This window comes from Pelodiscus sinensis, chromosome 2 (assembly GCF_049634645.1).
Source record: "Pelodiscus sinensis isolate JC-2024 chromosome 2, ASM4963464v1, whole genome shotgun sequence".
Lineage (NCBI taxonomy): Eukaryota > Metazoa > Chordata > Testudines > Trionychidae > Pelodiscus > Pelodiscus sinensis.
Window position 1 is genome coordinate 45140033 of NC_134712.1, and position 24727 is coordinate 45164759.

Below are 24727 nucleotides of genomic sequence, written 5' to 3' on the forward strand. Positions count from 1 at the left end.
AGAATGTTTCTGTAATGTACTAATAGTATGAGTTATATCTTCAGCTGTGGCTGAGGTGTGTGTGTAAGAGAGAGAGAGAAAAAGAGAGAGAGGAGCGGGTGGTGGGGGAGGAGGGATAAGGAAGTGTTCTGGGGGTAGTCAGAGGCCAGTCTGACTCCTCACATAACTTAAAAAAAACTGAGGCTGCTCTAAATTAAGCCCAGCTGCCACTCATGTTTTCATTCCAGCAACTACAGATTGTTAGAATGTAGTTGTGCTTTGTCTACATACCCATTGTTGGCAATACTCCATATCCTAGAGGCTGCCAGAGGCCCTTGGGTGAAGAAAGGGGAACCTACAATAGTTCTGTGCCAACTGAGAATTTTCCCTGAGAGAATTCCCAGGGAGCTGGATCACCCAGGTTTCCAGTAGCTTTGTTTTGAGGCACTGCTCTCTATTTTATCAAGAAATTACAGCAATTAGAAATAACTGAAAAATCTGAAATTTAGTAGAAGCACAAACTAGAGATAAGACAAAATTAAGTTTTCCTGAAATTCTGATTTTGATGCCATTCTCTGTAGCCTTATCATAGTGAAACCATAATCTCTATTTCTCCTTTACATCCAGCTATTTAACCTATGTGTTCTGAGCATCTCTTTGGGGTACATTGTAGTTCAACTTCCATGAGCCTGGACAAGCCACCTCTATCAAGGTTAATTTCAACCTCAGGAAGACTTGCTCTATATGGAATCTGAACCAAAAATATGCATTTAGTGCCAGATTTTCTGCTTACTGTGGGGGCAAACATTCCAGAGTATCAACCAAAGTTAAGGATGGGTTCCAGAATAGAGAGTTGCAGTGCATAAGGAGCAGAAACCAGTGCTGAATTGTGTCATACAGCCAATTATCTGAATAGCTAAGAATTTCAAAGCTGTGTAAGGAATTTGGATATCTATTTCCCACTAAAATCAGTAGCAATTGAACACCCAAATCTAATAGGTGCCTTTGAAAATCTCAGTCTACAGACAGAATTTCTTTTCATCCCAACCCCTAAGAGAAAATGCAGATTCTTGGGTCTTTCGTCATTTCCCACCATTCACTTGATCTCTTTTTCTTTTGTTGCCATGTAAGTCTAGAGCCCCTAACATCCATCACAGTTTTGTTAAGAAACTAAACATATTTGGCTTTGAGCTTATATAGGATATGCCCTGAGGAAAATGGAAATCTATTTCAGGCATGACCTATTGTCATAACCAATTTTTATAACTGCATAACATAGTTTTAACTACATACGTGCTTGTTATATAAATGTGACTGGATCTACTACTTCAGGAACAAGCTATGAAACTGTGACCCAAACTACAAGAAAGGAATAAGAAGGCAAACACATTTAGAGGAACTGAGTTAGGTACTAAACATGACATTTGGCATAGGAATAAGCTTTGAATTGCACATAGAATGGAAATATACAAATGGATGATTCATCTTGCACATATACAGGAAATTACATTAATGTATGATTGGATAATCTATGTGCATGACCAACCACAAAGGGTAATAGGAAACAGTTGGTTAAGGTAACTGTTGTGCATCTAAATGCACAATCATGATTATTTTTGTTGTTAAACAGGCCAAATTACCATGATCCCATGTAGGTATGCCACACTGGAAATTTAGAGTGTATTAAGAGCATAAAAGAATTCATGACTTCTTTGTCTAGACAACTGATTTCAAGGCTGGCATTTTCTGTTGACTGGATGATGCTACATGTTCACTTAGCCACAAACTGTAGAAAGATGCAAACAACTGTTCTATACAAATATATGAAATTATAACCAGCCCCAGTAAGCTATTAACACTTTTGGTATCATGCTGATCTATTTTTACTTAATAAAACCTGACTGAACTTGAATATCTGATGTCTCATTGATCAGTAATCTAAATTGAAGTGCCTAACATTCCCTATACTCCTCATTATTTTGCCACCTCCTTCTCATCAGAACAGGAAAATTGCCTTATAGCAATAATAACAATGAAACTTAGCATTTAAGCTGTAATTTTCTTTTGTAAATCTGAAAGCTCTTTTGTAAATCTGAAAGCTCTTAACAAAGGTCACTTATAGATAGGAAAACAGACATTGAAAAATTAAGTGATTTTCTCCAAAATCACAAAGCGCATTTCAGTGGTAGATTTGGGGAAAGAATCTAGATTGCCAGATTCCCATGGCATAGTAACCACTAGACAACACTGGGAACACAGGGTATACATATAGGATTCCTCCTACTTCCAGATGGATGGCCCTGTAGCTGAACTATTCTCAGAATCAGGAGAATCCCCATTTCCTTCCAACTGTGAAATTTGTTTTTCAAATAATACTTAACAAAATATTTTTAGGATCATAAATTTATAAACAACTCAGAAGTGCTAAGAACTTGAAACCTAATATACCACACATCCAACATGCAGAAAGACATGGCACATGAGCTTTGTAATTTTAATCAGTTATCACGGGTCTTTATTCAGATATATGTGCCACACTTTGGAAACCATTGAACTAAGCGCTTATTATCCTTATAAGTTTTCAACACACTGTCTCTATTATGATTTCCATAACTATAGGAAAGCCTCAAGATCCATACCAGTTTTTCTTTAGTTGACACTGTAAATGATAAAACTTGGTTTTGGACTCTGTTCTTCATGAGATTTTCTTTATATTGATATTACATTCTGATTAATATCTATTTCTTCCAGAATCTGTCTCCTTAATAAACAATACATATTAGTGATTCTCAAACTGCAAGTCGGAACCCCTCAGGGAGTCACAAGGTTACTACAAGGGGGTTGTGAGCTGTCAACCTGCACCCCATACCCTCTTTGCCTTCAGCATTTATAAATGTGTTCAATATATTAAAAAGTGTTTTTAATTTATAAATCACACTCAGAGCCTTACTATGTGAAAAGCGTCACCAGAACAAAAGTTTAAGAAGCACTGATATAGACTGGCATACTTGCAAGTTTTGTATAAATGTAAATGCCCATTTTCAATAAGTATGTTTTCTATTGTATGTATAGTTAATATAAGATCATAAAAGGATTTCAGCCAATTCAGTATGCATTATTACAGAAATATGTTTTTAATCTTTAGTGTTGAGCATGCTTTTTATGTTTAGCCTGCTAAAATTCTCAATTATTTGATTCATGATAGCATGAAATATGCTCCTTTCCCTTTCAGATTTCAGTTTCATCCGTTCACACAAGTAATTCTTGAAATAATTAGAAAAAAGGCAGTTCATTATATCCTGTGTAATCAATAGTTATCAATTAGCTATGAAAGTATTAAAGGTCTGGGTGAATGATGATTAGCTAATAATTATTCTTAAAGAAAATTATCATTATTGGAAGAGCTTTAAATAACTACAAATTGTTTGACTAGAACACAAAGGACAGATTTTATGTGTCCTGCTATTTTGTCTAAAATTATGTTTCTTCTATAATTATGCCTCATAAAATCTTAAATAGTTCTAAGTCAATTCTTTCTCCAGTTCCACCCCTTCTTAATGAAATTCTAGAGCTCGAAAATGTGTTTAATGGAAAAGATCCTAAACCAATGATAAGCTTCACTTTAGTGTCATAATTTAGAGCTGGTTGTCAGCAAGCCTGACTGAAATACAGTATCATTTATGGCTTGTCTACATTTAAAATGCTTCAACAGAATATCTGCACCAATGTTGCTGTAGCGCTTCAATGAAGATTAGAGATGTTTGAGTGTAAACGACTAATCGTTTAACCAATAAACTGCCGCCCCGGGAGCCAGGCAAGCAAAGGCTGCCAGCTCCACTCCCAGGGAAGTGGCTGGGCTCCCAAGGATTCTTTGCTGCAGCGCAAGTAACCATGTAACTGCTGAGATTTAATGCAGTTACACAGTTATCCTACAACACTGTTTTTAACATCCCTAGTGAAGATGTTACCCACACTAGCAAGACAGCTTCTCCCGCCAGGTAGCTATGAGGTGGTAGCTATTTTGATGGGAGAAACCCTCCCACCAGTCTACACTTGGAGTTTGGTTGGTATAACCACAACACTCAGGGATGTGTAGGTGCTAGAACTAGAGATGTTGGGGGTGCTACCTCTCCCCTTGGTTTGAAATGGATTCTATCATATACAGTTTGCAGTCGGTTCAATGGCTCTCAGCGCTCCCACCATAAAAAATATTTCCAGCACTCCTGCCAGGAGGTGGATTCTCCACAGCCTGAGAAATGTAGAGATACTACATAAATTGCTAGTGTAGACCAAGCCTTAGTTGAACTTCATTTACATGACTGACAGGTAAGCAGGAGACAGAGACTATGGCACTCCATCCATTATTAAAAGGGACATCAGGCTCTTTTAACACAGGGGGAGGGAGAGACCTTAGTGAGCCAAACCATTCTACGGTAACTAGATCAGTTCACTTCACATTACCTTTTCAAATACAAGGAAGTTAGAAAGCAGGTGAAATTCAATGTGTTTTGAAGTTATTGTTCAGAAGGGGTTTGGAATAAGAGAACTAATACAATACAATATTGTAAAACTTCATCAGGTGGTACCTGACTACTAGCTCCTGAAGAGAGCTTGTGAGGAGTATAATAAGATAATCTCACAGAAACGAAGTTAATAAATCTCTCTCCTTTCAATCAGTCAATGGTTGTTTTTAATTTCTCCTGTGCATTTTTTAACTTCTGTGGCTTCTCTGTTACATTATGGTAACTACTTTGAATTATTCATGCGTGTTTTTATTTTCCTTGTATGGTTCAGTAATTGATAAGTATTTCTCTTCTGATCATTGCTTTTCAATGAATATTAATTAAGCCTAATTAATTAAATCCCTCACCCTGCAATTGTTATATGCCCATGTAACCCTGCATATGCCCAGGACCCTGCTGAATTCAATGAAAAGTTGAACAGGCACAAGGGTCTGACCATGTACAACAACTTGCATCATGGGTTATGTCTATACTGCCCCTGTTCTGCACATAATTAATGAGCGCCCACTTTTTGCACAAGACGCTTTTGTGCAAAAAGGAGCTGTCTACATGGCTCCTTTTTGTGCAAAACCCCCCTCTTGGGCAAGAGCCGTTCTTCTGCATTTTTTTCCAGAAAAACGGCTCTTGCACAAGAAGGGGGTTTTGCGCAAAAAGCGGGGCTCATTAATTATGCAAATGAGGCTCGGCGATATTCCATGCTTAGCCTCATTTGCATATTTCTTGAGAAAAATGGGTGCAGTATAGACATATGCACAGGGGGGCAAATTTATCCCTGTTCTTCATCACCTATTTCAAATATTGTCTGACATTACTTTAATTGTCATTACCTGCTCAATATCCAGCAATTATCTGGTTTATTTGAGAGAACATAATGAATTCCTCAGCAACATTGGTGGGAGCTGAATGCAGAGAATGACAGACAGTATATAATCTGTCTCATCTGGAATTATTATCTCTACTCAAAACACCAATAACTAGGACAGGGGTGAGCAATAATCGTTGAAGGGGAGCCACTTCACAAATTTCAGAAGTGATTGTGGGCTGACACGGAAGGGGAGGGGACTTGGGTGGAAGGGGAGGGCCATGTGCTGTAAAGAGACTCCACTATGATTTTTACCCAAGAAAGTAATTACATTTTAATAATAATTAACTGCATACAACATTATCCAAAGATTATCATAGAACAGGGGTGGGCAAAAAGCCTCTCAGCAGGCCAGATGCCCCCCACCTAGGGCTTTGATCCAGCTCGTGAGGCAGTTTCAAGGCTCCCCCCCCCCCCATGCATTGCCTCGGAGCGGGAGAGGGCACGAGCCTTTCTAACTGCTTCTATTTAAAGGGCTCGTGTCTTCCCCACAACTTGCCTAGCAGCTGCAGGGAATGTGCAAGCCCTTTAAATAGAAACAATTGAAAGGGCTTGCGTCTCTGGCTCCCTAGCAACACACTAGAGGCATGGGAAAGATGTGACCCCTTTAAATAGAAGAAATTAGAAGAGCTCATGCCCCTCTCCTACTCCAAGGCAACATTCGAGGGGGCAGGGCCTGGAACTGCCTGGAGGGCCGGATCAAAGCCCTAGGTGGGCCGGATCCAGCCCACTGAGAGGCTTTTGCCCATCCCTGTACTAGGGTGTCAGAGAACGAGAGGTGCACCACCACTTGCAGGTAGCTACTAAAGGAATTTCAGCAGCTAGGCCTTGTAAGTGACAGCCCTTGTGGGTCCCAATAACTATGTAGACACATAACTTGTAGACAAGTGAAATGGTATTTTACAAGGTGTGGCAAGAGAGGGAACGTTTGCAAACAGCACAGGTCTAGCAGTTCCTGTTTGTCTCCATGGGACAGTCTTATCAAGAGTCAGGGTTCTTCAGACCTAGTGCTTGGGATGCCCTCTCCACAGCACCAAGCAAAAAGAGGATTGCAAGTTTCCAGGCCTGCCTCATTTAGTTTCTCTCACTGAGGCCCATTTACTCTGGATCTCAGTCAAGCTGCTGCTACTCCCCTGTAAGTCACATACAAGCCTGTGCTCAACTGTAAAGTCTGCTAGTCACATCCCATTCCACACAAAGATTTGTTCACAATTCCTAGGGATTCTGCCCTTAGTTCAACTTCTCTCCGGCACACTCTTTGCCATGCTCCAGCTTCTCTGCAGCTCCTGGTGAGCCATGTAGCCACAATTCCCCCAAAGAACCAGGCCACTTCCTGGTTCACAAGCTTTCTCCATACCTGGTCAGAAACAAGAGGGTGTGCTGTGGAGAGGGAGCTGATGCAGTCTCCTGCTTTAACAGATCTATCACAAAGCATAGCTAAATATTTAAACTGTACTTCCCAGGTAAGCATATGAAAATTGCAAAATTAGGGCAAGAATAAATGTGCAGGCATGTGTGAAGGAATGTTTATACACATGCCATTTTCAAATGTACATTTTTATCTAGAGTAAGAATGATCTTACAGAAGTAGGAGTGTGGGTTGATATCTCATTGTGATCATTCATTTGCAGATTTTAACAGAAAACTGTGGGGGGCAGTTTCCATTGCATTTGTACAGCTTTAAAATTAAAGCATCTATTAAATAAGTATTGACATGCCAGTAATATACATTAAGTCAGAAAGGGTTTTGATTACAATGAGGAGGAGTTTGGTTATGTAATGTTATGCTACAGGCAGTAATTTATAGGAACAAACATTTCCTTTTTGCAGCTCAGATTGAAAACACCTTTCCATGGTTACAAAACTATTGAACGGATGATAAAGGATTCTTCATTTTTTTCCAATTAATTTTTCGTTTTAGGATTAAATGAAATATTATTGGGGGGAGGGTTATTTGGAAATTGGATAATAAAAAAGCAATGGTAGTGGATAGCCTAAGTTCCAGTCCATTTAGAGAAGAGCTTCTAAAGAGTTCAGAGTGTAGCAACAGATTTATAATGTTTTATGTAACGTGCTTAATTCGTAGAGTAAGAATACAGGCAGTCCCCAGGTTACGTACAAGATAGGGACTGTAGGTTTGTTCTTAAGTTGAATCTGTATGTAAGTCGGAACTGGCGTCCAGATTCAGCCGCTGCAGACCAGGGGGACGGGGAGCAAAGCGGCGGAACACGCGGCTTTGCTCTGCTTTGCTCCCCGTCTCCCTGGTCTGCAGACCAGGGGGACGGGGAACAAAGCAGCGGAACACGCGGGCAGCGGACAGCCCAGACGCGTCTGGGCTGTCCGCTGCCCGCGTGCTCCACCGTTTTGCTTCCTCTCCCTGGTCTGCTGGAGACCAGGGAGACGGCCCCGTTCGTAACTGCGGATCCGACATAAGTCGGATCCGCGTAACTCGGGGACTGCCTGTAAATGTTAAACAACCATAACTCTGCTGGGCACACTTCTCTGGTTAGCAGAGGAAAACAGTCTTCTACGCCCTTAATAAAGATACATCAGGAAAACTGCTTGTGATTGTATCTGATGTCAAGACAGAAAGAGATAAAAAGGATCCTTGTGATTCAGCAAGATTACACTGTTTCTCTTAGGAGTAATTGGCATTTATAATGTGTTATAAAGAAAATATGAAAAATGATTAAAAATTTGTACTAATAGAAGCTTTGTACTGAAATAGATTGATACCTTTTGTATGGACATTTGTAACCTTTTCCCCATGTGTGAAATGATTGTGTAGTTCCTGTGGAGAGAGAGTGAATGAGTTTGAAATGTGAGTGTTTGGAGAAGAGGTTGTAAAACTCAGAAGCGTCAAGCTACCATCAATTGGGCCCAATACAAAGCAGACTGATGGAGGACATAGTAATGGTATTGAAGTGTTAAGAAGCAAGGGCCCTTTTACAAACAAGATAGCCTTGAAATTACACTGGGAAGGAGGCACCAACATACTGATGGCAGATGGCAAAGAAGAATGACTTCCAGATAAAAAGATGTTAAAATGGTGACTAATGAAGAACTGACACAGCAAAATACATAGACCTAAGTGGAAGAAAAGTCCTATAAAAGATTTTGTGTCTTGCCTGAATCTCTGGGACTCATCTTGTCAAAATCAGAGCATCAGTCCAGACCAAGAAAAGCCCCCGCTCCTCCCCCTTGCATTTAACTCCCCTGGCCAGTGGGTTATTGTGAGCAACTGACTGATAACTTTAAGCAATGACAAGATTATATACGTGTGCGTCTGTGTCTTGACAGGTGTCCAGAACCCAGACCCTGCAGAGAAAGGGAGAAAAACCCTCCTCCAAGCTCACAGCCAATATGATCTGGGGGGAAATTCCTTCTTAACCCCACAAGTAACAATCAATTAGACCCTGAGCATATGAGCAAGAACCAGCCAGGCAAGCACCTGAGAGACAGGAAACTTGGTATCACCTCAGTACCCTGGCCAACCTATCCAATGACCCATCTCCAGCAATGGCCATAAGGAAGGAAATAAGAAAAAAATCTCTTCTCGAATATATTGGTCAGAATCCTTTTCTGACTTCTGCTAGTGGCCATTTGAAACCCTGAACCACATGCTTTAGTAACACAAAGTAAAAAAGTTAAAGTGAGCAGGCTGTAGAGCACTGCTCCTTAACATATCAAGCCACCCTGTGCTAATAGTTACATGCAGAATCCAAACTGAAACTCCCAAAAGGAGCTTGCATTGAGTACAAATGGCAACACACTGCTAAAACACTTTTCAGGAGAAGAAGGTTAGGACAGGACACCTGTTTTTTGCCAGCTATTTAAAGAATAAGACAGAAAGTCCATATCTTCAATTTAAACAGTAAAATCTCAAGCACAACATCCATACTAAATGTTGATCCCTGAGCAACTCTCATAAAACAAATCTCAAGGTCTGGAGTTATAAAATCAGGCACAGTCGAGAAATATCTTTACTAACTTTTTCTTTCAAAATTCTCCAACCACCCCACTTGCAGGAAAAGGATTAATAGAATCACATTAGGGAGGCTGCACAGGGAGCAGCCAATTAGAAGGAGATGGCACTGAGCATCTAATCAGAGTCCAGTGGGCTCACAAAAATGGGAGAAGGAGAACAGAGCAGGGTTAGCTGGTGCTCGGAGCTCAAGGAGTAAGCATAGTGTCCTGCAGCACCTTGGACACCTAGGAGGCAGAGAGTCCTGCAGCACCTTGGACAGGGCAACTGCAGGCAGAAAGAGAGCAAGAGAAGCTCTTGGCTGGCTGCCACAACTGGGTACTTACATGCCCTAAGGAACAGCAAAGAAAGTACTGGAACTATGGAGAAGTGATCCAAAGAGAGAGCAGCAACAAGAAAAATGATAAGTGCAGAAGAAAACTGCCCATCCATAGAGTCTGTAGGCTAGGATTCAGATTAGTGAGGGAGGGTATGTCTACACTACAGAGTTAGTTCGAACTAACGCACGTTAGTTCGAACTAACTTTCATAGGCGCTACACTAGTGCTCTGCTAGTTCGAACTTAATGCGAACTAGCGGAGCGCTTAGTTCGAACTAGGAAAACCTCATTTTACGAGGATTAAGCCTAGTTCGAACTAAGGGGTGTGTAGCCCCTTAATTCGAACTAGTGGGAGGCTAGCCCTCCCCAGCTTTCCCTGGTGGCCACTCTGGCCAACACCAGGGAAACTCTATTGCCTCCCTCCCGGCCCCGGACCCCTTAAAGGGGCACGGGCTGGCTACGGTGCCCGTGCCAGGTGCAAGCCTGCCAGCACCCAGCCAGCAGACCCTGCACCTGGCACGGATCGAGCCAGCCACCCGATGCCCCCCAGCCCTCCACCTCTTCCCGGGACCAGGCTGGCGGCTCCCGGGAGCTTGCCCGGGACCGCAAGAGGCGGGCACCCGCCTGGGCTAGTGCAGACATTGTGGACCTCGTCCACGATCTCCGCACTAGGCACAGGAAAGTGGCCGTCTAGGGCAGGAGAGCTGCCAGCCTGGCCACCCAGGAGCAAGTGTGCATGAAAATCGAGGGGGTCCACTGAGACCCCCGATCCTGAGCCCTGAGCTTACAATGGCCGTCCTGGGTCAGACCAAAGGTCCATCTAGCCCAGTAGCCTGTCTGCCAACAGCGGCCAACCCTAGGGACCCTGGAGGGGATGGACTGAAGACAGTGACCAAGCCATTTGTCTCATGCCATCCCTCTCCAGCCTTCCACAAACCTTGGGCAGGGACACCACTCCTACCCCCTGGCTAATGGCACTCCATGGACCCAGCCTCCATCACTTGATATCACGTCCCTTTAAACTCTTCCAGTTCGAGCCTTCACAGCCTCCTGCAGCAAGGAGTTCCACAGGTTGACTCTTTGCTTTGTGAAGAACAACTTTCTCTTACTAGTTTGAAGCCTGCTACCCATTCCTTTCCTTTGGTGTCCTCTAGTCCTTCTTTATGGGAACTAATGAAGAACTTTTCTGTATGCACCCTCTCCACCCAACTCCTGCTTTTAGAGACCTCTATCCTGTCCCCCCTCCGTCTCCTCTTTTCTAAGCTGAAAAGTCCCAGTCTCTTTAGCCTCTCTTCATATGGGACCTGTTTCCAACCCCTGATCATTGTAGTTGCCCTCCCCTCTCCCAGCCTCTCTCTTCCCCTCTCCCACCTCCTTTTCCCAGTCTCCCCCAGTTTTGTTCAATAAAGACAGATTCCATTTTTGAACACAATTGTCCTTTATTTTGTACATCAAGAAAAGGGGCTAGGGAAGGGTAAGTGGAAGGAGGTGAGGGAGAAATGGGGTACGAGCCCCCAATGGGGAGGACTGGGCTGGCTCTGCGGGCTTCTGGGGGTGGAAGCTCTCCTGCAGCCCCCCAATTGCCCCCTCTCCCCAGATGGCAGCCTGCGGCAAGTGCAGCCGGGCTGATGGCCGAGTGCTGTGATGTGCCCAGTGTGGGCACTCCGGGCACTCCAAGCCAGGACTGGTTTGCAAGCAGGGCACCCCTGAGAACTGTCTGTCCGGGGTGGGGGTCGGGTCCCTTTAAGTGCAGCCCTTGGCTAGCCTGAGACAGCATCTCCACGCTCTAAGTCCTCCTGTGATGCCCTGCCGGCACTGCTTCCGGCCATCCTTAAGCCCGGTTCAGGGTCCACTTAATGTGGACATACTAGTTCAAATTAGCAAAATGCTAATTCGAACTAGTTTTTAGTTCTAGACGCGTTAGTTCGAATTAGCTTAGTTTGAATTAACTAATTAGCTTAGTTCGAATTAGCGCTGTAGTGTAGACGTACCCTGAGTGCAGATCCACCCCACTCGCTGCTGAGGAAGTAGCAGGAGTTAGACTGAGATAGGTACTCTTCCCGTCCCATCCCCAAGGGGTGAAAACACAGATAGTGACGTGGTAAAAGGGCTGAGTCATAAGCAGGATGGTGTGGTTCCAGGACTGAGGTGGGGCCACAGGCAGAGAAAGCAGAGGGAGAGGCACAACTAGAAGAGGCCACAGGCTGAGAGAGCTAGTCCCCAAGAAGGCCAACAGAAGGAACAGCATTGGTGAATGAACACATAGTGGTGAGACACCACTATGCCAAATCACAGTTACTAACCCTAACTACAACTGGGAGACATGCCAAGAAATACTAACTCTGGAGAGTACATCCACATTCATTAGCAAGTAGCAAAAACGGGAACTGAGGACAAAAAAGGTCTCTCCCTATGCTATGGCAAGGAGTCAAGATGCATAATCTTGGGCAACAAGGTTTGCTTTTAATTATTAATATGGTTCCAAAAGGGAGACATGTGAAGGCACATTTAAAAAGAGAAACAATTTTTGTAATGTATGAGGAGATCTGTCATTGAAAAAACCTTTATAAAAATGCTTTGAGTTTTGACTTGTGAGAGATCTCGTGTGCGATGCATTATTTTTGAAAGCTATCGAGTTAATGGATCATTCTTTCACTGGATGAAACCTGCATTTAAATGTCTTAATTGACAAATTCAGAGGTCTCATTCTAGCCCCAAGTGGATATTTGTGATATTACAAAACCATAATACAACTGAGCAGTGTGGGGAAATTAGCAAAGCACTATTGTTTTTCTCTGTCAATGCCACTAAGCATTGCTTACTTTCCTCTGGAGTAAATATCCAACACTTAGGAATTCACTAGTATGAAAATTACAGAAGCCATATTAACTAAAGAGATATTAGTTTATTTGACAGCTCAGAGATTCCTTTATTTTCATTTCTAACTTGCATTTAAAGGTGTTTTCAACCTCATTACATTACTTAGGATTGTAATAATGAATCATGGCAAAATACACTTGAGCTATTGAAAACAATCATGTTTAGATTAATTATTCCCTAATGACAGATTTCCCCTATATTTTGAAGGTGGAAGAATTTTTTTTCCAAAAGCCATGGATAAAAATAGCCTTGCGCTTTCAATAACAAAATCTAAAATAATCATATGAACAAAATAAAAACAACTTATGGAGAGTAAATAAAAATGTCCAGTAAGGAATGGGTAGCCACACTTGAGATACAAATGGGTATTGTCTAATAAATTGTCTTTTGGTATAAATGTCAAAAAAATGAGCTGTATAGTCACTGCGCAGTTGTTCGAAGACTTAGAAAAAGGAGGGGGGTGGCTTTTTTGCAGTATTTTGTTCTAGGAAAGCATTACATAGTCACAGATAAAATATATATTATATCAGTTCTCATGTATGAGAATATTCTGTATCATGATAATGAAGTGTTAGAAATATGAAAAGACAAGCATATTTTATTGTGTGATCATTAATTGGGATATTCCACAATGAAAGAGGTGGAGGGTAAAATGTCACATTTTGAAACTTAAAATCTTGTCCTTAAAAAGGAAACAAAAGTAATACTGGATATAGTTATGAGACAAGAGCCATCCCAGCAGTGCAAGACAGAATGGCTCAAAGCAAGCCAGGGGTGATGTAGATACACTATTCCTTGATGGAACGATGTGCCAGCCAGTCCCGAAACTAGCCTGCCCAGACACCCTCTCCTAGTACCCTGTTAAGTGATAAATATCATCCTTTTATGGATGCATAGGAATGGATTATTAGAATAGTTCTGTAAGCTCTTTATAACACTATGTAACACTGGACAAAGTTGAGCCTATAATATACAGATTTAAATACACACACACACACACATACTATTACCACATAAAAGCTTGTTAAAAGATTTCAGCACTCAAAAGTTAGAAAATGTATTAATGTTACCTTAATTATGTCCTCTTGTGCATATGCATTTATGATACAATCTTTAAATACATGATCATATAGTATTTCGCCTCACTCATTCAGTGAATGTGTAGTTTCTTTTTATCCTTTTATCTTCTTCATTAAGACTGGAAAGTAGCAAATATAGTGCCAATCTATAAAAATGGAAATAAGGACAAACTGGGGAATTTCAGACTCATCAGCTTAACTTCTGTACCCAGATCGATAATGGGGCAACTAATTAAACAATACATTTGCAAACATCTGGAAGATAATAAGGTGAAAAGTAACAGCTGCATCAATTTGTCACAAAAAAATGTGTCAAACCAACCTGATAGCTTTCTTTGACATGATAAAAAGTCTTGTGGCTGGGGGGAAGCAGCAGACATGGCATATCATGACTTTAGTACAGTTTTTTATACTGTCTTGCATAATGTTCTCATAAACTAGGGAATTATAACGTAGAAGAAGCTACCATAAGGTTGGTACAAAACTGTTCCCAGAGAATAGTTGTCAATGGCTCTCAGTCACAGTGGAAGGCGCAACATGTGGGTTCCCAGGGATCAGTTCTGGGTCTGGTTATGTTCAGTATCTTCATCAATGGTTTAGCTAATGAGATAGGGTACGTCTACACTACAGTGCTAGTTCGAACTAACTTAGTTCGAATTAGTTAATTCGAACTAAGCTAATTCGAACTAACGCGTCTAGAACTAAAAACTAGTTCGAATTAGCGTTTTGCTAATTCGAACTAGCAAGTCCACATTGAGTGGACTCTGAACAGGGCTTAAGGATGGCCGGAAGCAGTGCCGGCAGGGCATAAAAGGAGGACTTAGAGCATGGAGATGCTGTCTCAGGCTAGCCGAGGGCTGCGCTTAAAGGGTCCCGACCCCCACCCCGGACACACAGTTCTAAGGGGTGCCCCGCTTGCAAAGAAGTTCTGGCTTGGAGTGCCCGGAGTACCCACACTGAGCACATCACACCATTCGGACATCAGCCCGGCTGCACTTGCCGCAGGCTGCCATCTGGGGAGAGGGAGCAATCGGGGGGCTGCAGGAGAGCCTCCACCCCCAGAAGCCCGCAGAGCCAGCCCAGTCGTCCCCATCGGGGGCTCGTACCCCATTCCTCCCTCACCTCCTTCCACTTACCCTTCCCTAGCCCCCCTTCTTATTGATGTACAAAATAAAGGTAACGTTTCTTCCAACATTGACTCTGTCTTTATTGAAAAAAACTGGGGGAGACTGGGAAAAGGAGGTAGGAGAGGGGAAGAGAAAGGCTGGGAGAAGGGAGGACAACTAACATGATCAGGGGTTGGGAACAGGTCCCAGATGAAGAAAGGCTACAGAGACTGGGACTGTTCAGCTTAGAAAAGAGGAGACGGAGGGGGAACAGGATAGAGGTCTCTAAAAGCAGGGGTTGGGTGGAGAGGGTGCATTCAGAAAAGTTCTTCCTGAGTTCCCATAAAGAAGGACTAGAGGACACTAAAGGAAAGGAATGGGTAGCAGGCTTCAAACTAGTAAGAGAAAGTTGTTCTTTACAAAGCAAATAGTTAACCTGCAGAACTCCTTGCTGCAGGAGGCTGTGAAGGCTAGAACTAGAACAGAGTTTAAAGGGAAGTGAGATCAAGTCATGGAGGTTGGGTCCATGGAGTGGTATTAGCCAGGGGGTAGGAGTGGTGTCCCTGCCCAAGGTTTGTGGAAGGCTGGAGAGGGATGGCACGAGACAAATGGCTTGGTCACTGTCTCCGGTCCATCCCCTCCAGTGTCCCTAGGGTTGGCCGCTGTCGGCAGACAGGCTACTGGGCTAGATGGACCTTTGGTCTGACCCAGGACGGCCATTGTAAGCTCAGGGCTCAGGGTCGGGGGTCTCAGTGGACCCCCTTGATTTTCATGCACACCTGCTCCTGGGTGGCCAGGCTGGCAGTTCTCCTGCCCTAGCCGGCCACTTTCCTGTGCCTAGTGCGGAGATCATGGACGAGGTCCACGATGTCCGCACTAGTCCAGGAAGGTGCCCGCCTCTTGCGGTCCAGGGCAAGCTCCCGAGAGCCGCCAGCCTGGTCCCGGCAAGAGGGGGTGGGCTGGGGGGGCATCGGGTCGGTGGCTCTGTGCCGTGCCAGGTGCAGGGTCTGCTGGCTGTGTGCTGGCAGGCTTGCACCTGGCACGGGCACCGTAGCCAGCCCGTGCCCCTTTAAGGGGTCCGGGGCCGGGAGGGGGGCATAGAGTTTCCCTGGTGTTGGCCAGAGTGGCCACCAGGGAAACCTGGGGAGGGCTAGCCTCCCACTAGTTCGAACTAAAGGGCTACACAGCCCTTAGTTCGAACTAGCTAGTTCGAACTAGGCGTTAGTCCTCGTAAAATGAGGTTTACCTAGTTCGAACTAAGCGCTCCGTTAGTTCGAATTAAGTTCGAACTAACGGAGCGCTAGTGTAGCGCCTAGGAAAGTTAGTTCGAACTAACGTCCGTTAGTTCGAACTAACTTTGTAGCGTAGACATACCCATAGAGAGTACTCTTCCAAAGTTTGTGGATGATAACAAACTAGGAAGGGTTACAAGTGCTTTGGAGGATATAATTAAAATTCAACAAACTTGAGAAATGGTCTGAAGGAAAATAGGATGAAATTCCATCCGGACAAAAACAAAGTACTTCACATAAGAAGGATATTTAGTTGCACACATACAAAATGGGAAATGACTGCCTGGAAGGAGTACTATAGAGAGGAATCTAGTATTCATAATGGACTACATACTAAATATGGGTCAACAGTGTACTCATTCTGTGACAGGATGAAAGAAAGTTATTGGACAGGGCTTAAAATACAAGTCCAACAGAATACATTGCAAAGAAAAGCCACAATTAAACCAACAATCTTCCAGCCTTCAATTCACTTAATAATGCTCAAGCAAAAGATGAGTTATAACCTACATAGTTCAGGTTTCTTAGAAGTGTCCCACAGAAAGCTCTTCCAATATTACAGCACCCAACTGAACGTTATTATCTCACAATGGAATGACCTGTCATAACCTGCGGGTGAGATTGCTACTAGATTGTGAAAATATTTCACATTTTACCCCCTACAATCTATGCATTCTCTCACTACACTCAGAACAATCCAGTGCGTTTTTTTTCATACTACTTAATGACTAAGTAGAATAATAGCATTTAAAGTATTTTTAGCAACTCCATTGTCTTAACATATTTATTTGCCTGCTATACATATAAGTATGCGGTTAGGATTGTGTGTGTAAGAGAAGAGACAGAGAGACTGTCTTTGGTTTAGATTTGAAAGTTTCTGTGATAATGAAAAAACACTGCTGAGGAAAAAATTAAGAATGTAATTGGTTTGTTAACTGAGTATATTCAGAGCAGATTGTACAGAGACAAATTAAGAAGGTTCTGTTTTACCCAGAAGTTGTCTGTTAAAATCGGCCTTAATGATAAGCAAAATTAGATTCCTTTTGTGGCTGGTTTGCACCCAACTGCATCCAACTATAAAAGAGCTATCAAAGAAAGCTGCCCTTTTGTTATACATTCAGAATGTCTTCAGAAAAAAGATCCTTCCAACTTCATTATCATCTTTCCAGTAACATCCTATTCTCCACAGGTTGTAGGTGAATGCTGCACTGTTATCAGTTAGGGCCCTCTCAGCTTTGTAATTTAAATAAATGCCTATCAGATACTCATTCAAGAGAAACTAAACAGAGAACATTAGAATCTGAAAAAGATCTACAGACAAATCTCATTTGCAGGCCTACCTTCTCTCCAGTATGCAAGTGACACCTACTTGATGAAACTGTTGTGTTGGAGGTAGGACTGTGACAAATATTCCAAATTGGATTCAATCTGCCCTTGAATCCAGTCTCTGTGAGTCTATTCAGTGTCACTTGATGGTTAAGCCTGAAAATGTATGGAGCTTAAATCGTTATTGACTATCACTTGTTGCCCTGTGAAGGCATAGGACCAACAAGGAATGTGTCTTGATTTTTCAAACTTTAAAAACAGCAAGTCTCTCTCAATTTGATGAGGCATTGCTATTTTACAACCGCTGGGGCAAGAATAAATGAGAAAATGAAGAACATTGTAATGGGAGTCTCAGTAGATCAAAGGAACCCTGCTAATGCTGACATAGGAAGTGGAAATGTCATGACAGAACACTATTTTTAGCCTCTACTAATAAACTGATGGTAAAAAAGCAAATTGAAATCAAGCATTTAGACTCTTCTAAAAGTTCTTTGTTAGCAGAGTGGACTCAGGACTCATATTTTGTGTGCTTGTTAAAATCCAATTCAAGTACATATAAAATGCTGTCATGAGAGTGGAAAATACTGATTTGAGTTACTTTTGCATCCACTATGTAGTTTTACATTTTCAGTTGCCCCTAAAACTGTTGCCACCTTTTCTCAGACAATGGTCAAGCTGCTGTGAAACCTCTCTCCCCTCCAGATTAAACCATTTCCAATTCTTTCAACGTTGGGCTAAACCCAAATGCTACAAAAAGAATCTGAGGGTGTCTGATGAAGTAGGTTTTATACACGAAAGCTTATGCCCTAATAAATCTGTTAGCCTCTAAGGTGCCACAGAAGGACTCCTCATTTTTTACATAAAGACTGAAGTTGTAAAAATGCTGCAGTATGCACCCAAATACAATACAAGCCCACATTTTTATATCACACCTATGCTTCACCAACCTTACCAGCTCATCATCTGGTTTAGAACAGAACTCTAATCCCTGTTCTTAATCTACCAACGTATTAATGGAGTAGAACCTAGTTACCTCTACGTTACCTTATGTCTCCTCCACTCAATTAAAAAAACCAGCAATGAATCTCGGAGCCTGGGTTAACAGGCTCATTCTGTGGAACTAAGGTCATATTGTAGACTTTAGCCTTGAGGTGCAGCCTGAGGTATGGAACACTGCAAGGGGGAGGATCTCAGATCACAGGGCTCCAGCCAAAGTGGGAAAAAATATACTGCAATGTTTAGCCCTGTACCAAAGCCCTAAAACCCCTGGACAGATGACTAGGGCTTATCTAGACTAGACTGTCGAAAGAGGATATGCAAATTCCATGGGAATTTGCATATCTTCTTCCGATATTACTTTTTTGAAAGCAGAGCTTTAGAAAGTGAAAGTAGTTTAGATGTGGCTTTTTCGGTAACCTTCCCCCCTTTGTCGAAAAGCCGCATAAACCTCATTTTTTGAGGAAGAGCGTCTTTTCAACAAAGGGGGGCGGGTCACCAAAAAAGCCACGTCTAAACTACTTTCACTTTCGAAAACTCCTCTTTTGAAAGTGAAATCAGAAGTGAAAGTGAAAACTTCTCTTTTGAAAGTGAAATCCTCTTTCAACACTCTAGAATAGTCTAGATAAGCCCTAGATGTGCCTTTTCTTACATATGTAGACATGCCCTCAGAGTCCCTGCAGAACAGCTATAGCATACTATAGTGGCAATGCAGTCAGAGGAGAATCAGGTTTAAGTCTTCATGTGCAGAGGGCTCTTCATTCTATAGTATGGATACCTGTGGGAATCAAACCTGAAGACATCTGATTAAGCTAAAATTTGACTGTGATTAGGACCAGAAGTTTACATTATTTTGAAAAATTTCTCCAAGAATGCATATCCATAAGCAATAGCACCACCACATGTATCCATCAAATGTAAATTCACAAATCCACACATCTCCACTTATCTCAGAAATATAAATGGAAACTTGAGTGTCTCATATAGTTTGTTCAAAAAAGCCTTCCAAGCAAAACTCAGAATGTATGTACAGGAGACCCTCACAATTTGCAGAATCACTATTCATGGTTCTGCATATTCATTGAGCTCTCTTTTTCAAGGAGGGAGAACATGGATGAGTGGGGAACTCATCACAGATGCCTGGAGCTAATGAGTCCCATGCTGCAGGGAATTCCCTGTGGCTCCCAGCCCCTGGGGTGAGTTCCCCATAGCTCCCAGCCTTTGCAGTGAGTTCAGGATCTGCAGAGATCACACTGCAGGGGCCGGGAGTCACAGCTCCCAATAGTCATGAATTTTGCCATCTGCAGTGGTGCCAGGAATGCATGCACTGTGAATGGTGAGGGTTTCCTGTATATCCTATTCATGTGTTATGAATAGAACTAAAACTTCCAGCAAACAAGGAAATAGCGGAGGTGAAAGAGAAATGTACTGGGGACAGGAGAAAAGAAAATTAAACATCAATATAGAAATTGACTTGAAAAACTTACGCTACTAAGGATCTCACAATCCTTTCAGAACAGACCAATATACAATCACAGAATAACATAATGTTATTGATAAAAGACATCTTACAGAACATTGATTTTCAAGCAGAAGGGCAGAGGGAAGCAGAAATCAGATGGAACCAGAAGTAAATCAGGATAATATAACTCAAAAAACACCATGCATCTTTCAAGACTCTTATGGACAGATCTCCAATTGATGTACAGTGATGTAGCTCTATTGAAGTAAATAGAACTATGTCACTTTAATCATCTGGCCCTTTACTTCTAGCTGATGCGTCCCCAAAATACACTCAATAAGCAGGTTTCCTTGTACATATCCATCAATGAGCACAAAAGGAGAGGGATCAATCAGCACAAACTCCAGGAATCCAATCTTCCTCCCAGAGCACTAATCCATAAAACACATCAGTGCTAAAGAAAATCAGCAGAAAATTTTTCACTAACTAAAGTTACCAGATATTCTTATACTAAAAGAAATTATGAACTCTAAGACAAAGTGGGATGCACATTACTCCTTAAAATGAGTGTAAATTATTGTAAAATTACAAATAAATTACAGAGAAAGTTCAGACCTTGAAAGTCAGTCATCTGCCAGTTTCCTTCTCTCTCAGGGTGTGTCTAGACTACATGCCTCCTTCGACGGAGGCATGTAGATTAGCCAGATCGGAAGAGGGAAATGAAGCCGCGATTAAAATAATCGTGGCTTCATTTAAATTTAAATGGCTGCCCCGATCTGCCGATCAGCTGTTTGTCGGCAGATCGGGGCAGTCTGGACGCGATGCGCCGACAAAGAAGCCTTTCTTCATCGGCACAGGTAAACCTGGTTTCACAAGGCTTACCTGTGCCGATGAAGAAAGGCTTCTTTGTCGGCGCGTTGCGTCCAGACTGCCCCGATCTGCCGACAAACAGCTGATCGGCAGATCGGGGCAGCCATTTAAATTTAAATGAAGCCGCGATTATTTTAATCGCGGCTTCATTTCCCTCTTCCGATCTGGCTAATCTACATGCCTCCGTCGAAGGAGGCATGTAGTCTAGACACACCCTCAGGCTCCACTGGTTGACATGTACATTTAGCCTTAGAGACTGTAATTATCCATTCAGTGGTTTCTTCATAAATCCTAATTATAGTGGAATTGTAGGAGCAGTTTGGCCATGGTCCTCACCTCTATTTGTAGTCTTAAATCCAATTATCACGTGTAAATCCATTAAATGCTGAGGCCATGCTTGGATGCACAGAGGTAGTGTTCGGTGTTGCTACATGTAGAGGCCCAAATGACATATTTATGCAAACTTCATGCTCCTTTTCTTCAGCCCTGAAACCTGCTGGGGCACTTTTACTCCCTCAGGACTGTTCTATTTTATGCTAGGCTGGAAGAGCCTGATGAGGATTGTTGCACTGGCTAGGGATTACCAGAGTACAGTGTGGTTTAGTCATGTCTCTATAACAGCAACAGGGTGTCTAGACTACATGCCTCTGCCAACAGAGGCATGTAAAATAGGCTACCCGACATAGTCAATGAAGCAGGGATTTAAATATCCCTGGCTTCATTAAAATAAAAATGGCCGACTGCTCCCTTGTGCCTCATGAAATGAGGTTTACAGGAGTGGTTAACAAAGGCTTCCCCTGTCAACCGATCTGCGTCTTGACTGCCACGCTGTGCCGACAATCAGCTAAGTCGGCACAGCGCAACAGCCATTTTTATTTTAATGAAGCAGGGGATATTTAAATCCCCGCTTCATTGACTATGTTGGGTAGCCTATTTTACATGCCTCTGTCAGCAGAGGCATGTAGTCTAGACATACCCAGGACAGCAGAGAAAGACCTGGGTTATGCTGGTTCCATGGTAGCTGAAGATTCCTCTGCATCAAAGGAAACCCTCAGCTTCCTAAAGCTGACTATTTAGGGCAGCTTTAACTCTTTTGCACCACCAGAGTGTTAAAATAGAGCCTTAGAATGACCCAGTAACTGGTGCTGAATGTCTTTATATTTGTGGGAGGGAGGAGAGTCACTATTTTGAAGAACAGAGCAAATTCTGTTGTATTTTATTGGTATGGCAGGTCAGTCAAATTGTAATTGTCTCTAATTAACACACCTGGAAGATATATTCTTTTCCTGAAGCTGGAGTGGCATTTCAAAGGTCTGAAATATTTTCCATCCTTGGAAATAATAGAAAGAAGTGGGGGAGGGCAGGTTTTTCCAAAATACACCTCACACCTGAAAGCCTATAAGTATAAAGAAGGTCAAATATCTCAGAATAAACAGAAGATGGCTTTTGGAATTAACGGCTTTACTTCAAACTCCCATTTCACTGCCACGTGTAGAGGCGGGAGTTATTCCGGGCTAGTCAATTTCCAAAATGGCAACCACCCGGGAACATAGGAACATAAAAATGGCCGTACTGGGTCAGACCAAAGGTCCATATAGACCAGTAGCCTGTCTGCCGACAGTGGCCAGCACCAGGTGCCCCAGAGGGGGTGGACCGAAGACAATGATCAAGCAATTTGTCTCATGCCATCCCTCTCCAGCCTCTGACAAACAGAGGCCAGAGACACCATTCCTACCCCCTGGCTAATAGCCTTTTATGTACCTAACCTCCATGAATTTAGCTAGCTTCTCTTTAAACTCTGTTATAGTTCTAGCTTTCACAGCCTCCTCTGGCAAGGAGTTCCACAGGTTGACTATGCGCTGTGTGAAGAAGAACTTTCACTTATTAGTTTTAAACTTGCTAGCCATTAATTCATTTGGTGTCCTCTAGTCCTTATATTATGGGAACTAATGAATAACTTTTCTTTATTCACCCTCTCCACACCACTTATGTTTTTATATACCTCTATCATATCCCTCCTCAGTCTCTTTTCCAAACTGAAAAGTCCCAGTCGCTTTAGCCTCTCCTCATATGGGACCTGTTCCAAACCCCTTATCATTTTAGTTGCCCTTTTTTGAACCCTTTCTAAGGCCAAAATATCTTTTTTGAGGTGAGGAGACCACATCTGTACACAGTACTCAAGATGTGGGCGTAGCATAGTTTTATACAGCGGCAGTAAGATATTCTGTCTTATTTTCTATCCCTTTCTTAATAATTCATCACATTCTATTTGTCTTTTTGACCGCCACAGCACACTGTGTGGACATTTTCAGAGAACTATCCATGATAACTCCAACATGCTAATGAAGTGCGGGGTATTTAAATCTCGCACTTAATTTGCAATTTCGGTCACCCTCATTAGCTTCCCTAGTTCGAACTAGGGGGCTAGTGTAGACGTACTCTAACAGATGTATTGGAGCATAAGCTTTCGTGGATAAAGACCCACTTCGTCAGATGCATCTGACAAAGTGGGTCTTTGCCCACGAAAGCTTATGCTCCAATACATCTGTTAGTCTATAAGGTGCCACAGGACTCCTTGTCGCTTTTGTGGGTTTTCTGTTTTTCTGATTTTCCTCAGGGATCCAGAGAATCTAGTGTCCAATTCACACCAATATAGAGCTGCCTATGCCTCACCCCCCAGGTATACCCTTACAATAGGACTATGTCAGGGGCCCGGTATGTAGCATTCTGGGTAATGCCTGCAGTTGGTTTGAAACATGGCTATTCTTTAGCTACTACGTGGACCTTGAGCATCTGAGCAAATGAGACCAGAACCCCTGTCTGACTGGGGCAAACCAGAAGTCTCAGAATTGAAAGGGTGCAAGCCAACCTTCTCCTGCTCTACATGGAGTTCTGCATCAGAGTTAAGATCAGCCCTTACTGTCCAGTAAGTTTATGTTTAAAAAAACCTTAAATAAATAAATGCAAAACTTGATTAATAAAAAATTAGCTATGTTTGAGATTTAATTATTATGCTCGGTTACAACTTTAACTCCATGGATTGATATTTGTATGAAAGCAGGAGACATGGCACCCACCCACATCAATGGGTGGAGGAATTTGATGGTTCCAGCGGAGTAAGAGGGACAGTCTCAGCAAAAAGGGAAGGAAACAACTGCCACGGGACAACAGGTAGCTCCTTCCCATAGGAGTATCTGGCACAAACTGGCCAGCGGAGGAGAGAGGAGTATTGATTGGACAGCATTTCTTGGCTCCCAGATGTAACCCTGTGAGTGGGCATTATGGAGCCTGTTCTGTCTTTGTTCCAGCAGCTCTTCAAGCTTCCCTTAACTAGGAATGGGAACCTAGCCTGACAGATGCTGCAAGTCTAATCGATCATCTATTTAAAGGGTCAGGAAGAAATGTTGTCTCCCAGAGGCCATTTGGCAGAGAGAATTTTGTCTTCCTCACAGCACCTTCAAACCACAGTGGTGGAAGTAGGAACATGCTTAGACTACAGGGTTTTTTTTTAAAAAAGTGGCCTTTCAAAAACAGGTGTTCTTGAATGCAAACAGAGCTTTTTTTAAAAAACGTTGTGGCTGTATAGACGATCTCTTTCGAAAGAAGCTTTTCGAAAGATTTTTTTGAAAAAGCTTCTTTCGAAAGAGGCATGTAGTCTAGACATACCTTTAGCGTCTAATTGAGGTAAAGATATTTATTCATCACAATTTGTGGCTAGATTCCAATGGGATTAAGAGATCAAAATGAATAGTTTCCAGAGATAAAAGACTTGGGATTTTGGTGACAGGCTTTGGGCTCATAGAGGGTATGTCTAGACTACATGGCTCTGTCGACGGAGCCATGTAAACGAGTTTACCCAACATAGGCAAAGAAGCAGGGATTTAAATAATCCCCGCTTCATTAAAATAAACATGGCCGCCGCGCTGTGCCGACGATCAGCTGATCCTGCACAGTGCGGCAGTCTAGACGCGGTTCTGTCGGCTGGGGAAGCCTTTGCCAACCAATCCTGTAAACCTCATTTCATGAGGCATAAGGGATCAGTCGGCAAA

At 42.6% G+C, this 24727-nt stretch overlaps 1 protein-coding gene across 3 annotated transcripts in view; it reads right to left on the reverse strand.

Moving 5' to 3' along the window:
* The window catches only part of CNBD1 (cyclic nucleotide binding domain containing 1), a 312853-nt gene that overhangs the window by 185032 nt on the left and 103094 nt on the right, over positions 1–24727 (reverse strand). The gene's annotated exons all lie outside the window — the stretch shown is intronic.